This window comes from Vipera berus (assembly GCF_964194415.1).
Source record: "Vipera berus genome assembly, chromosome: 3".
Classification (NCBI taxonomy): domain Eukaryota; kingdom Metazoa; phylum Chordata; class Lepidosauria; order Squamata; family Viperidae; genus Vipera; species Vipera berus.
Window position 1 is genome coordinate 95,428,961 of NC_138204.1, and position 13,745 is coordinate 95,442,705.

A 13,745-nucleotide genomic window follows, 5' to 3' on the forward strand; every position below is an offset into this window, starting at 1 on the left:
TGAGTTAAAGAAACAGTAAATATTTAGCATTTGGAAGACAAGTTAAAATAACAGTAAAAATCCTATTTAGGAGAGTTGGATTTTTCCATTCAGGAAGCTGAAACCACTATATAAAATCAAAGTGAATCTATTCTATATATTTATGCTATCAGTTATAACAAATTGCATTTTAAAATCATGTAAAACTTAGTTATCATAACTTAACAACTATGTGAATAATTACTTTGATAAATATATCCTGCTATGAAAGATTTTGAAGATCCTAGATCTTTTCCTTATATGTTCCAATGCTTTTATTTTCCTTTCCCAGCCTCTGCATTTGCTAGCAGAACCTATTAAAACATTACATTCCAAGCCTTAGATATAAATAGTTTAATTCCCAAGGAACTAATACTGCTTTTGCTCTATGGATTAACTGGCAAGTATGCTGAGGTTTGCACGGATGGCCTCCACAATGCTAAGCATATAACTTCCAGGGTACAATAAGCAAAAGCTTGAGGTGTTCCTAAAAGTTGTGTACTGTTTGGAGGAAAAGTTAATAGAAATAAGACCAAATTGCTTTTTAGGTTTGAAAAGAACATGCATTTCTTTTATGGAATAGCTCCAAACATCTTTAAAGCAGGGTTAGGCAGTTTATTATTATTATTATTATTATTATTATTATTATTATTATTATTATTATTATTATTATTATTATTATTATTATTATTATTATTATTATTATTATTATTATTAAACGTTTATTCATAAAACATAAAACTCAGTCAACTGAACACTCAAATTGACTGGCACTAATGATTGACATGGGTTGCTGCCAGCATCCTAGGTATCAACCAGGTATCTCCTTAAAATATAAGATGCTCCAAGTAGCGCAGTTTTTTGTAGCTTTGCTGGAGTTATTCCAGGAACCTGCAATTTTTTGATGTATTTTGTAAAGTTTTTGGACGTAGTTCCAGTGCCCCAAAGACAGTGGGTATCACCAGTGGCGTAGCGTGGGTTGTCAGCACCCGGGGCAAGGCAAGTAATTTGCACCCCCTAACCCGTGGATTTTAGCTGCTCTCCTTTTAGGCTGGGAGGAGGGACTGATCCCTCGCTAGAGAAGAACTCCACCCGTCCGGAGACGGAGCGCGCCCAGGTCCGCTGCGCTGCGAGCGCTCGGCTGCCCAGGTACTTCTGGGCGGTCATCACCTCGACGTAAAGGAAGTGCCGGGTTTTGGCACAGCCCGGGCTGCCCGCGTAGTCCCCGCTGCCGTTGTGGCTGCTGCCGTGGCAGCCGGCGCCCCCTTCTTCCTCCTCGTCCTCTTCCTGGGGGTCTCTTTCGGCGGCTGAAACCGGGACACTCGGCATCGGCCCTTCTGCGGCGGGCGGCGGCGGCAGCAGGGGCGGCTGTTGCTCCCTCTCCCACCGCCTGTGTCTACCGCCCCCCAAGCCTGCAGCCGTGACCACCGGCTCCTCGGGTCGCAGCTGCCTTTTTCCTCCAGGCAGACCAGCCACGCGGCCATAGAAAGCACAGAGGTTATTGCTGCTGCCGCCGCCTCCACTCAGGGAGCCGCCGTCGCTGCTGCGCCTTTTCCTCTCGCTCAGCTCCACCACTTTGGGGGCGATGAGCCAGGAGGCGACAGTGAACCCCAAGACCAGCCCCAGGACGACAACCAGGGGCGCCGGGACCGCGCAGCCATGGTGGTAGCCACAGGATGGGGCAGCGGCGAGAAAGAGAGGGTTCCATCCCGCAAGGAGACGCCCACCCAGATGTTGCACCCGGTGCAGCCGGCCCCCCCTGCACCCCCCACGCTACGCCACTGGGTATCACTGTTACACGTTTCATCCATGATCGCGCAGTTTTGATAGCCAGGTTGCAGTATTTCATAATTTTTTCCAGTTCTTTTTCTTTGACTCTGGCATCTCCTGGTACAGCGATATCAATCAACTGTACAGTTCGGTTCTCTATGACTGCAATATCTGGTGTGTTGTGTTCCAAATGGTGATCTGTCTGTATTCGGAAGTCCCACAAGTTCTTCACCCTTTCATTCTTGACAACTTTTTCCACCCTATGTTCCCATGACGTTTTGGACACAGGTAATTCGTATTTTTTACACAATGCCCAGTGGATTAGTTTAGCAACTTGGCCATGTCTAGCTTTGTAATCAGTTTGCACGATTTTGCTGCACTCACATATTAAATGTGAAACAGTTTCAACTTTGTTGTTGCAAAGTCGGCAGTTTGGATTGCCAGTAGATTTTTGTATCTTCACTTTCATGGCATTAGTTTGTAGTGCTTGTTCTTGAGCAGCCAGTATTAAGCCTTCTGTTTCTTTCTTGAAGGTTCCCATCTTAAGCCATGCCCATATCAAGTTGTTATCATATTTTCCTTCAATGTTTTTCAAATGCTGTCCATGCAAAGCTTTGGTTTTCCATCTATTTAATTTGTCATCCAACCATTTTTCCTTATATTCTGCCTTTGTTTCTGTTATTTTTATAATGCTCTCTGTTTTCACAGCCTGCAGCAATTTTTCTGTACTTTGATTTACATAGTCATTCAAACTTCATTTTTCTTCTTCTACAGTTTGGTGGATTTGCAGTAGCCCTCTGTCCCCTAGTCTCCTTGGCAGGTACAACCTGTTGATGTCACTTCGTGGATGTAGAGCGTGGTGCATATTCAAACGTTTACGCGTTTTCCGGTCTAGGTATTCCAATTCAGCCAAAGTCCAGTTGATAATTCCAGCTGTGTAACATATCACTGGGACTGCCCATGTATTAATGGTTTTAATTATATTTCCAGCATTCAGCTTTGATTTTAGTATTTTGCGGACTCTCCGGATGTATTCCTTTTGTGTTGACTGTTTGACTTTTCCATTCAAGATGTTATCTGCTTCCAATATGCCTGGGTATTTGTAACCATCATCCTTTGCTAGTGCTTTCATAATACTTTCGTTTCCCAGTTCTATTATTATTATTATAAAACTTTTATTCACAAAACATGAAACTCAGACAACTGAACACTCAAATTGACTGGCACTAATGGTTGACACGGGTTGCTGCCAGCATCCTAGGTATCAACCAGTTATCTCCTTAAAATGTAAGATGTTCTGAGTAACACAGTTTTTTGTAGCTTTGCTGGAGTTATTGCAGGAAGCTGTATTATTATTATTATTATTATTATTATTATTATTATTATTATTATTATTATTATTATTGTTGTTGTTGTTGTTGTTGTTGTTGTTGTTTCCAAAAATGATAGCTAAAAACCACATTACTCATCATTTGGAAGAGGGGAAGAGTTTAAAACAATAGTTTAAGTCCTAAAAGAAAAATATTAAAAGTTAGAACATAAAACATAGAATAATAGAGTTGGAAGGGACCTTGGGGGGGATTCTAATCCAACCCCCTGCTCAAGTAGGAGAACCTATACCAATGTTATGTCTGTCTCCTCGAGTTGTATATTAAAAAGAGTGGATAAAGGAGGAGGAGGAGGAGGAGGAGGAGGAGGAGGAGGAGGAGGAGGAAGAGGAGGAGGAGGAATCTCCTGCCTTGTATAGTGATGCACTCTGTCCTTGACAACCTGTCCTTTGACCCAACAGTTTACGATAACTGTCAGCCAATCTCTTACCTTTCCTTTTGGAGGAAGGTTGTTCAGAAGGTGGTTGGTAGTCAGTCTGCAGGTGGTGAAAGGAACTTGGAGAAAATGGATTGCCAAGGTTTCAAGTCAGGATTTAGTACTGCTGTGTGAGTCAGTATGCCGATGATACCCAATTACAGCTTTCAACCCTGAGCTAGCCAAAAGAGGCTGTAAGGTTCTGTTCTTGTAGGTTTAGACAGAGAGGAACCATCTGCAACTCAGTCCTACCAAGACTAAATAGATGTGGATGTTTGAACCTCAAGATCTGGAGATATTCTATCTTGACTTTGAATGGTGTACAATATTTGGGGGGAAGTTTTATTCACAGCATTTTGCTGTTCAACTCTGGTCAGGAAGGCTTTTGCACCTTCATATGGTGCACCAGTTGCACCTTTTTCTAGATTACAAACCCCTTCAGTCACTCATGCCCTGGTCGTGGCCTAACTTCTGAAATATGCAATGTATTGTACATGGACCTACCCTTAAAGACCACCCAGAAAATTTAACTGGCCCAGAATATAGCACAGCAAGTAGTGATGGGCATGGCTCTATATGCCCATGTAACACCTCTGCTTTGCACGCTGCACTAGTTGCCAGTTTGATTCTGAGCATGATTCAAGGTGTGGATTGTGCATAGGGCCTGGTTACTTGTGAAATCACCTGTCTCCCATAGTGCTTGCCCAAACTTTTCAATCTTGCAGGGTTAGCACACTCTGTGTTCCTTCAATTATGTAATGTCATAGATAGGTACCCTGGCAGTGCACCTTCTCTCTAGCAGTCCCTGGCCTCTGGAATGAGGTTCTCCATGAGATCTAGATGGCTCCCCCTCTGCTGTTGTTCAGAAGAGTTCTGAAGACTTGGCTGTTTTCCCAGGCCTTTGGCGAGGGACAGCAAGATCTTTCCTTCATTCCACTTAGTTTGTTACATTTGCCATCTTTTATCTTTTATTGATTATATTGGATAATTTCTTTGTTTGATTGTTATGAGCAGCAGTGGTAAGTCAATTGAGCAACATACAAATTTAATTTAATAATATGATGTGGCCCTATCTCCAAAACAAACATCCTTGTTAAATGAAGGACTTGATTATGAAAAGTTTGCCCAACCATGTTTTTATGCCATGGGATGCAGTCCTATCCTGGCCATGATCCCCAGTGATACAGTGGTTAGAATGCAGTATTGCAGGCTAATTCTGCCTATTGCTAGCAGTTCGATCCTGACTGGCTCAAGATTGACTCAGCCTTCCATCCTTCCAAGGTCAGTAAAGTGAGGACCCAGATTGTTCGGGGCAATAGGCTGACTCTGTAAGCCACTTAGAGAGGGCTGTAAAGCACTGTGAAGCAGTATATAAGTCTAAGTGCTATTGATATTGCTAATACCTTTAAAACATTTTCCTAGCCTTTCCCCTCCCCCTCCCCCCATTTGACTGGTGTGCTCAAATGTTACTTAAAATCACTAATATAAAAAATGAATTCTAATAATATATTTTGTTTACCCTTAAAAAAATACAAAACAAGTTAACCATGTTGTGACTGATAGCCAAATTTGCAAAATGAAAACAATTACTTGTTTGAAAGAAATCTGAGCAAAACCATTTGCACTGACATTTAACTCATTTCTATGGTTACTTGTTGTTTTTTTAAGTTCCATCAACTCTTTAATCTGACAATGGCCATTTTTACATACAAGCTTGTCCTTATAAAATCAGAAACAGTTGCTTTTCATATCAAAATGTTTCTAACAAAGATGGAATAGAGGTTTTAAATGTCATGGCTTACTGTGCAATATTGGGCATATTTTGCTATGGGATTTGCATTTTATGAGTCGATACCTAAGAACTCTGACAAACTATAGTGCAGCAAAAGTAACATTGTCATGAAAAGATAGAAATTGATTAAAAGTTTGCTCTTGGTTAGTGAAGAGGTCATTTATATAACATATTAATGAAGTCTTTTTTTTCTATCATTTTAGTTAATTTTCTAACTAATATGATATATTTTCCGATACTGTAATCTTGGATTAAATCTTCCATGCATAGGATATATTGTACTTCTTCCTATTCACTAACCATATGTTTTATTGGGAGAATCACAGTCCGAAGTTACAAAAAATAATTTAGAGATCCCTTTAAAACTGATCCAACATCCTTAACAAAAGAAATGAAATACCTTTGATGGGATGGAACCCATGATTGGAATATACTACTAGAGTTGCATTGTATGTAAAGAATTACTATAGCTATACAGACATACATGATATCTAGGATGAAAGCCTTCTTGAAAGTATTTGGGTGAATATTAGAGGAAAAATAAATTATGTTGCTCTAGGTGTGTATTACAGGCCATCCAACCAAGCAGATGACATAAATCAACTTTTTGCAAATCAATTCACTGAGGTGTGCAGGAAACACACCATTGTAGTAATGGGGGACTTTAATTATCCTGACATCAACTAGGAAACAAAGTCTGAGGTGAGTGATGTGTCTAGTTGATAATCAACCAAAAGGTAGAGGAGGGAACAAGAGTGACAGCTATATTTGACTTAATTCTTACTAATAAGGATGAAGTAGTTGAGTGTAGGAATTTTTAGAGAGAGTGACCACGTCATAATATAGGGGTCCCCAACCTTTGTCGGTTGGTGGACCAGAGGAAAAGGGAGGGGGAAGCATTTTACAAGCATACATGCATGCATATGCACAAGGCCGCAAGCATGCACATGCTGCAAATGGGGCAGGGCTAGTACCCACGTGATACTCACTAGCCCCGCCCCATACTTGGTGCATCAACGGCTTGTTTTTGTGCCCCATGGCACAGTGGTGACCCATTCCTGCATATTGTCATCCATTTTGGCACCTTGAAGCATGGCAGCGGCAGCCCATTTTCCTGTCCTGAGACACAGCAGCGGCCCGTTTTCACATCCTGAGGATCCCCCATGGTATCCCATTTTCATAGCCAGGTCATGGCAGTGGCATTCCATTTTTGTGGCCCAGGTGCTGTAGCTGCATCCTGTTTCCATAGCCGAGGTGCAGCGATGGCCCATTTTGATGGCTGAGGTGCAGTGGCAGCATCCCATTTTCGTGGCTGAGGTATGTCGGCGGCCCATTTTTGCTGCCCATTTTTGTGCCCCGTGGCCAAGGCACTGCTGGGGCATGGCCCACAGGTTGGGGACTCCTGTCATAGTAGAATTAACCATAATATAGGCATAGGTAACTCTGCTGCCACCACGTGGCTGTTTTGGAGAAATTACAATGTGGGCAGTCAGACCCTCCTACTCTATGATGTATTTCCTCTTCCCTTCCCTTTCTGGGATGGACTTCCTCCTCCTTTGTCTCTGGAGAGAATCCCATCCTCCATTATCCAGCTAACATGTGACAATAGCAGATTCGTACAGACGCTGGGAATATTACCATTTTCTGACCTTGGAGATACCTTGGAAATATCTTGGAAATGCTGTACAAATGTCATCTTACTCTACATGCAATAAAGGTATTTCTATATGATAAAAGGTGTTTCCACGAGTTCAAACTATCTGAAGAGAGCTGTTAATGTTAAGGAAATCTGCTTATCTAGACCATAGAGTTCTTATCAAGAGATTAATTAATGCACAATGGCTTGGATTCAGAATAGTAACTGAACAAAGTCAGAATAGTGCCCAAGATTTTAAGAGAGCTGACTTCAACAAACTAAGAGATAAAATGTGAAAGATTCCATGGATGGAAATTCTAGAGGTAAAAACAGTTCAGGATGCTTGGGAAAATCTGTAAAACAAGATTATAAAGACTGAAATGAAAACAATACCATAGAGAAAAATAAATAAGAGAGACCAGATGAAACCAGTACGGTTGCACCAAGAGGTCTTTGACAAACACAGGGAGGAAAAAACCCTTCCAATACTTGAAGAGCTGTCATAGGGAAGAGGGGGTCAATATATTTTCCACTGTACCTGAGAGCAAGACAGGAAGCAATGGGGGGAAGCTTATCAGAAGGAAAGCCAATCTGGAAATAAGAAAACTCCTGACAATGAGAATGATTAATCAATGGAACAGCTTTTTCATCTCAAAAGCTATTTGTCATCCAAATGCTATTCCGGTCAAGCAAAAAAAGAAAGTATCTTAATTGAAGATAGCTGGCTGCAGCCTGATTTATGAGGCAGTCCTGATCAGAGTTTATCTATTGGAAACAATTGTCTAATCTCTTGCTCCATTGTGTCATTCTTGTGAATCCTGCTCATGAAACTCTGACCTTGAAATAGCTGACAAACTTGACTTGGGTCTCTGAACTTCAGAGTGGCATTTGAGTTCTCTTCTGCAAGCTCCTGTTAAAAGCAAAACCATCCACCCAAGATTTCTTTCCTAGACACTTAGTTGATTTACGTTCCTTCCCTTATCTGCCGTTATCTATCCACCTTAGGTATACTGTATTGCTAGCAATGACCACTAAAAGCACCTGATGATCTCCTTATACTGGCTCAACTGAACTGGCCTATTCTCACCACCTGATTACCTGCAAATTAAACCTCTTTTTTCTCCTACTGCCAGTAACTCATATTATCACTATTGACAGTTTCTATTCCTTCTCCTAAGTATGTCAATCCTGGACTGTACCAGAGCAGCAGCACTGCTCATGTTTGTCAAATGATCATTTAAGCCAACAATTCATTGAAGCTTTTCCCTTTTCTTAGTGTCCTTCTGAAATCTGAGGCAGTTCTGGACAAGTTGATTTGAAGGAGTTTATCTTGCCATCTGTTTATGCAGCTGCCCCTCAAATGCCTGCCTCACTCATCGCTCCTTTCACACTCATTCATATGTGCACCAGATCTCACCACCACCTTCTCTTCCTTTTCTATTTCCACTGCAGCTTACAGAGTATTATGCAATACAGGTTTTAGAAAAAAAACCAAGGAATATAAATAGCAGTCAGCCAATCCTGTCAATGGCATAGTATCAATGGAAGCATGCCACCAATAAAGGCACAGGTCTGATAAGACAAAATAGAGCAGAACAAAGGTAGCATCAGATAATGTTTGCACCATGGTTAGGCACAAGTAGGGAAAGAAAACAAATCAGCCCTTAAACTGAGTAATAACTCATTCTGTGCGTTCTCTTCTCTTACTAGTGATTATCTGCTTTATTTCTGTAACAGATCGCTTGAGATGTAACAGGTGAAATGGCTGAAGCCCCAGATAAACTGAAGTCGAATTCTGACCTTTGTTTTACAAAGACCACAGCCTTCCTCTCTCCTCTCCTAAGGGCAAAATGTTTTCTGCTTGTTAATAGTTGACCTTTATTTAACCCCTGCCAATATCCTGCAGCAAGTTATTCTACTGTGTCAATTTCTTAAGGAAGATCCTATAAATAAGTGAAAATTAAAATAAGATTATGGTTGCTTCTTTAAAAAGTGCCTCACATTGAATCAAAACAAAAGAAGCTTGCCTTTCTGAGGGAATTTTGTGATATATTTTCTGCAGAGGGGAAATCTTTGTGAAATGTGTATAGCTGCATGTATGCACATACAAAATATTCTCTCATGATAAACTTTAGTGTACAATACATTACTCAATTAACCCAATTTTTTGTTTTCTCATTCTTTTCAGGGGCCTTCTCTTCCAGGAGGTTGATGAATATGAATCTTCACCAGATCCATGGAACCCATAGTTAATTAGGAGACAAAAAGATATAAGGCCCTCAACTCTTCCACATTCTGTGCCATTGACCAAGCCAGACTTGTTCATCTGCTTTAAGACGTGTTTTCTCACTCCAAGGACAAGAGTGCCATACAGAGTCATCTTTACAAGTTGCCGCTGAGGACATTTTGGTTGCTTCTTCTACCAAGTTGTTCATTACTTTTCATAGAGATCCATTAGCATTACGACCCAAGGATAATGGGCAGTTCAGGGATTTCATTGGCTTCTTCTGTGTTCTCACATCATCCTAAAGCACAAATTAAATACAAAGGCAGAGTTTGTATAGAATACTAAAGTTAAAGTAGAAGGGAATGTTTGTGTGGTAATGCTGATGGTTCTCTGAGTTGTACAAATACAGTGACCTTCATCCCACAGGCATCTCATCCTCCCAAATGCTTTCCTAAACCCGTTTCTTTCTAACTCCAGATCTTAATTTCCTGATGCGTTGTTCCAATCCCAGAACAATTAATAATAAAAGATGTAGAAGTTTGTATAATACATATAGTAGATTATAGTTCCCAATTATAAACCCTATAAAATTATAAGAAGTTTGATAGCATCTTTTTAGACTAACAAATTTTATTAACAGGCATAAACTTTAGGGAGCTACACCTCATTTCCTCAGATGCTCATGTCACACCTTTTAATAAAATGTTATTCTGAAAAGATACTACCAAACTTCCTCTGATTTTGGCTACCATAGACTAACACAGCTTTCTTCCTACAATAGCTATAAAAATTATAGTGCTTTAGTAACTAAATCACTGTCCCATGTATGTTTTAACTTTATTATATCTAGAATGCAAATATCACTAGGTAAAAGTAAAGGTTTCCCTGTCCAGTCAGACAATTGTAGGGTGCGGTGGTCATCTCTGTTTCTTGGCCAAGGGAGCCAGTATAGCTGAAGACATTTTCCATGGTCATGTGGCCAGCATGGGTACACGCCAAAGATGCATGGAATGCTGTTACCCTCCCAACTAAGTGGTACCTATTAATCTATTCTCATTTGCATACTTTCAAACTCCAAGGTCTGCAGCTGTTTGCATTGCACGTGAAGTAGAATAGTGAAACCTAAAATCTTCACACTCAGTATCATGATTACCACCATCGCAACATCTTTCAGGTGGATGCCCCCTGAAAAGAATCTCCTATTCTTTAAATTTAGGACCTCAGAAAGAAATTTATTATCTAATCAAGCAAAAAAAAGCATGAAATGTAACCAGACAGGTTTACATCTTTTCTAGGGATTCTGAGGCTAATCAAGAAAATAGGGTTTTATAAAAGGTAAAGGTAAAGGTTCCCCTGCACATGCATGCTAGTCGTTTCCAACTCTAGGGGCCGGTGCTCATCTCTGTTTCAAAGCCGAAGAGCCAACACTTGTCCGAGGACGTCTCCGTGGTCATGTGGCCGGCATGACTAGACGCCAAAGGCGCACAGAACACTGTTACCTTCCCACTGTAGTGGTCCCTATTTTTCTACTTGCATTTTTACGTGCTTTCGAACTGCTAGGTTGGCAGAAGCTGGGATGAGTAACAGGCGCTCACTCTGTTACGCAGCACTCGGGATTCGACCCGCCAAACTGCCAACCTTCTGATCAACAAGCTCAGCATCCTAACCCACTGAGCCACTGCATCTCTTTTAGGGTTTTATAGACACATTAATTTTGTTTTATGGCTTCATGTGCACAAGACCTCTCTGGATTTTCTTTTGACCTCTTTTAAAATTTTCAAGGGGAACATTTCACTTTCCAGGTTTCCCTCTTGCACTAATGCTTTTTTAAAAAATCACTGAAGGTTTCTAATGATGGAACAAGATTATAAGAAATACCATAATTATTCTTGCAGTCCTTTTTTCTTCAATTAGTATTTCTAATCACATTAGACATGTTTTTAAAATCCAGAGAGGATGCCTGATCCCTACAGCTATCGTGAACCATTAACTTTAATTAAAATTTACAAGTCTAATGTTGTTACATCTGCTAAAAGCATTAACTGCCATGTTAATTACCAAAAATGTTAATGTTGCGTTAAAATATGAATGTGTTCCCTTTTGACAAATCATATCTGCTTCCTCTACCCCCACCTTGCTGGAATGTGTCCTAAAAACTGCAAAGTCTGGAGAACAGCAGGCACCTAAACTATGAACAAAATAAGTAAACCCTTTATTTGAATATTGAGTTTACTGGGCCTGATTGCCTGATTAGATCTGGGAAAGGGTGGTATCTAAAGTCAATATACATTTTTTTGCATCTGATATACTTTTTCACAACTTTGATATTCTCCAAACACAAACTGCATATCTGTATTACCTATGTCCAACAACAGTGTTTTATTTTGCAATCTTTGTACAGTGTGCATGATATGTAAACTTTGGGTTTGAATTTTTTAGATCATTCAGAGTATTCAAGCTTTGAAGGAAGGATTAAATCAGTATATCTTTTTTATATGACTTTCAAGATTGATGTCCTAGATGAATGATATCACTCATTTAAATTGGGATATAAGGAAAAATATTTTTGTAGAATTGATATTCAGGAATGACCTTCCCAATGAATAGACAACTTATTAGCAAGAGAAACAACCCCCTTTTCCTGGACTTGTATACAACCCCTAAATGCATATAAAATATATAAAAATGCATTTTAAAAATTCAGTAGGCTTGTTTCAATTCAAGTACAGAGGGAATCAGCTATCCAATTTGAGTCATAACTGAACTTTTAAATTTTAATTCTTTGTCCTTAAATATTGGCTTGTTGTCTCAAGTTGAAGAACAACATTATAAAGGAAAACACAAGAAGCTGTGTTCCTACTTTTTGTTTTTCTTTTCTCTAAACTATCAGGGCCCTTTTATACATGTCCCTATGTTACCTAAGGGACACGGTGGCTCAGTGGGCTAGGACGCTGAGCTTGTCGATCAGAAGGTCGGCAGTTTGGCGGGTCGAATCCCGAGCACCGCGTAACAGAGTGAGCGCCTGTTACTCGTCCCAGCTTCTGCCAACCTAGCAGTTCGAAAGCACGTAAAAAATGCAAGTAGAAAAATAGGGACCACTATGGTGGGAAGGTAACAGCGTTCCGTGCGCCTTTGGCGTCTAGTCATGCCGGCCACATGACCACGGAGACGTCCTTGGACAAGCGCTGGCTCTTCGGCTTTGAAACGGAGATGAGCACCGGCCCCTAGAGTCGGAAACGACTAGCACGCATGTGCGGGGGAACCTTTACCTTTACCTTTACCTATGTTACCTAATTTTCTAAACTTTGATTATTCCTCATTTAATGGCTGAATTGATGCTCAGTTCCCTGTGTATTCTTTTGAAATGAGGCAGAAGCAAATGTAATATGCAGTATTTGACCTGCAAAGGGGTGTTTACATACACATGGAAAGGAAACCATCGAGGTACAGCAAGAAATTAGAATGCCCTTGCCTCAACAAAAGCCGTGAACAGGTTACTTGGTTATTTGTAAGAAGGGCATACATCAGAATCACCCCAGGGTCTCAGTGCCCAGATATCTCACACTTTGGCACAGAATAGCAAGATTAGAAATGAAGTTTTATTCACTGATTTACCTTATTTGCTTAAATGAAGAATTAACAATGTGAAACAGATCCTCAATTTAGTAGCAAATAGCAGTTTAAATATGGCAGTAAAAGACAAGCCATCTTGGGAGCCACAAGCCTACAGTAGAGTGGAGGGCTTTGCTGGGCTCTGCTATACCTTCCTTCCTTGCCCCATTCTCCCAGCAAACCTGAGTGTACTTAGTATACATTTTGTGACTTTTTAAAATGTTAAGAAGTGATACAAACTGTTATGTTTCGGGTTCGGACGAGCAGGAAAGACACCAGGCAGATGAGTACAGAAGAATAGTTGCTTTATTCATAACTATAACTGTACTAAGGGTTAGGGGTATCCATGCAGTCTTTATATAGTCTTCCATAGTCTGAACAATCAATCAGATTGAACCCATCATTCCTGCCAAGTTGACTGCAGCTCGGACTGGGAAGTCCTATCTGTGTTGCTGGAGAACCATTAGCTTTCCACCATACACGTGATAAGGTATTCCCTAACACAAACATAACACAAACTATAGCTGGGCTGCAGAAAATTCAGCTTTCAGTAGATGGCAGCATAAAGAAACAGTCAACTCTTCGCAGCTAAAGTGTTATGTACTGGGCTTTTGAGGAAATACCAACGCTACTCTGTGGCAACCTTTGATTTGGCCGAGAACCTTTTCGCGCCGACACCAATCGAAGCGGTGTCCTACGCAGATCTCAAAAAGAACAGGGCACTTCCAGCCCAAGATGTCTGAAATGGCTTGGCGGTTCAAGTTCGACCAAAGAGTGCAGCTACCCAGGGAGTCAGCTTCGGAATTCATTGCGGGCCTATGCAAATTTTCAAATTTGGAAGAGCGTTTATGAGACCGGCTCGTCTGCGGCCTATGGGACAGAACGCT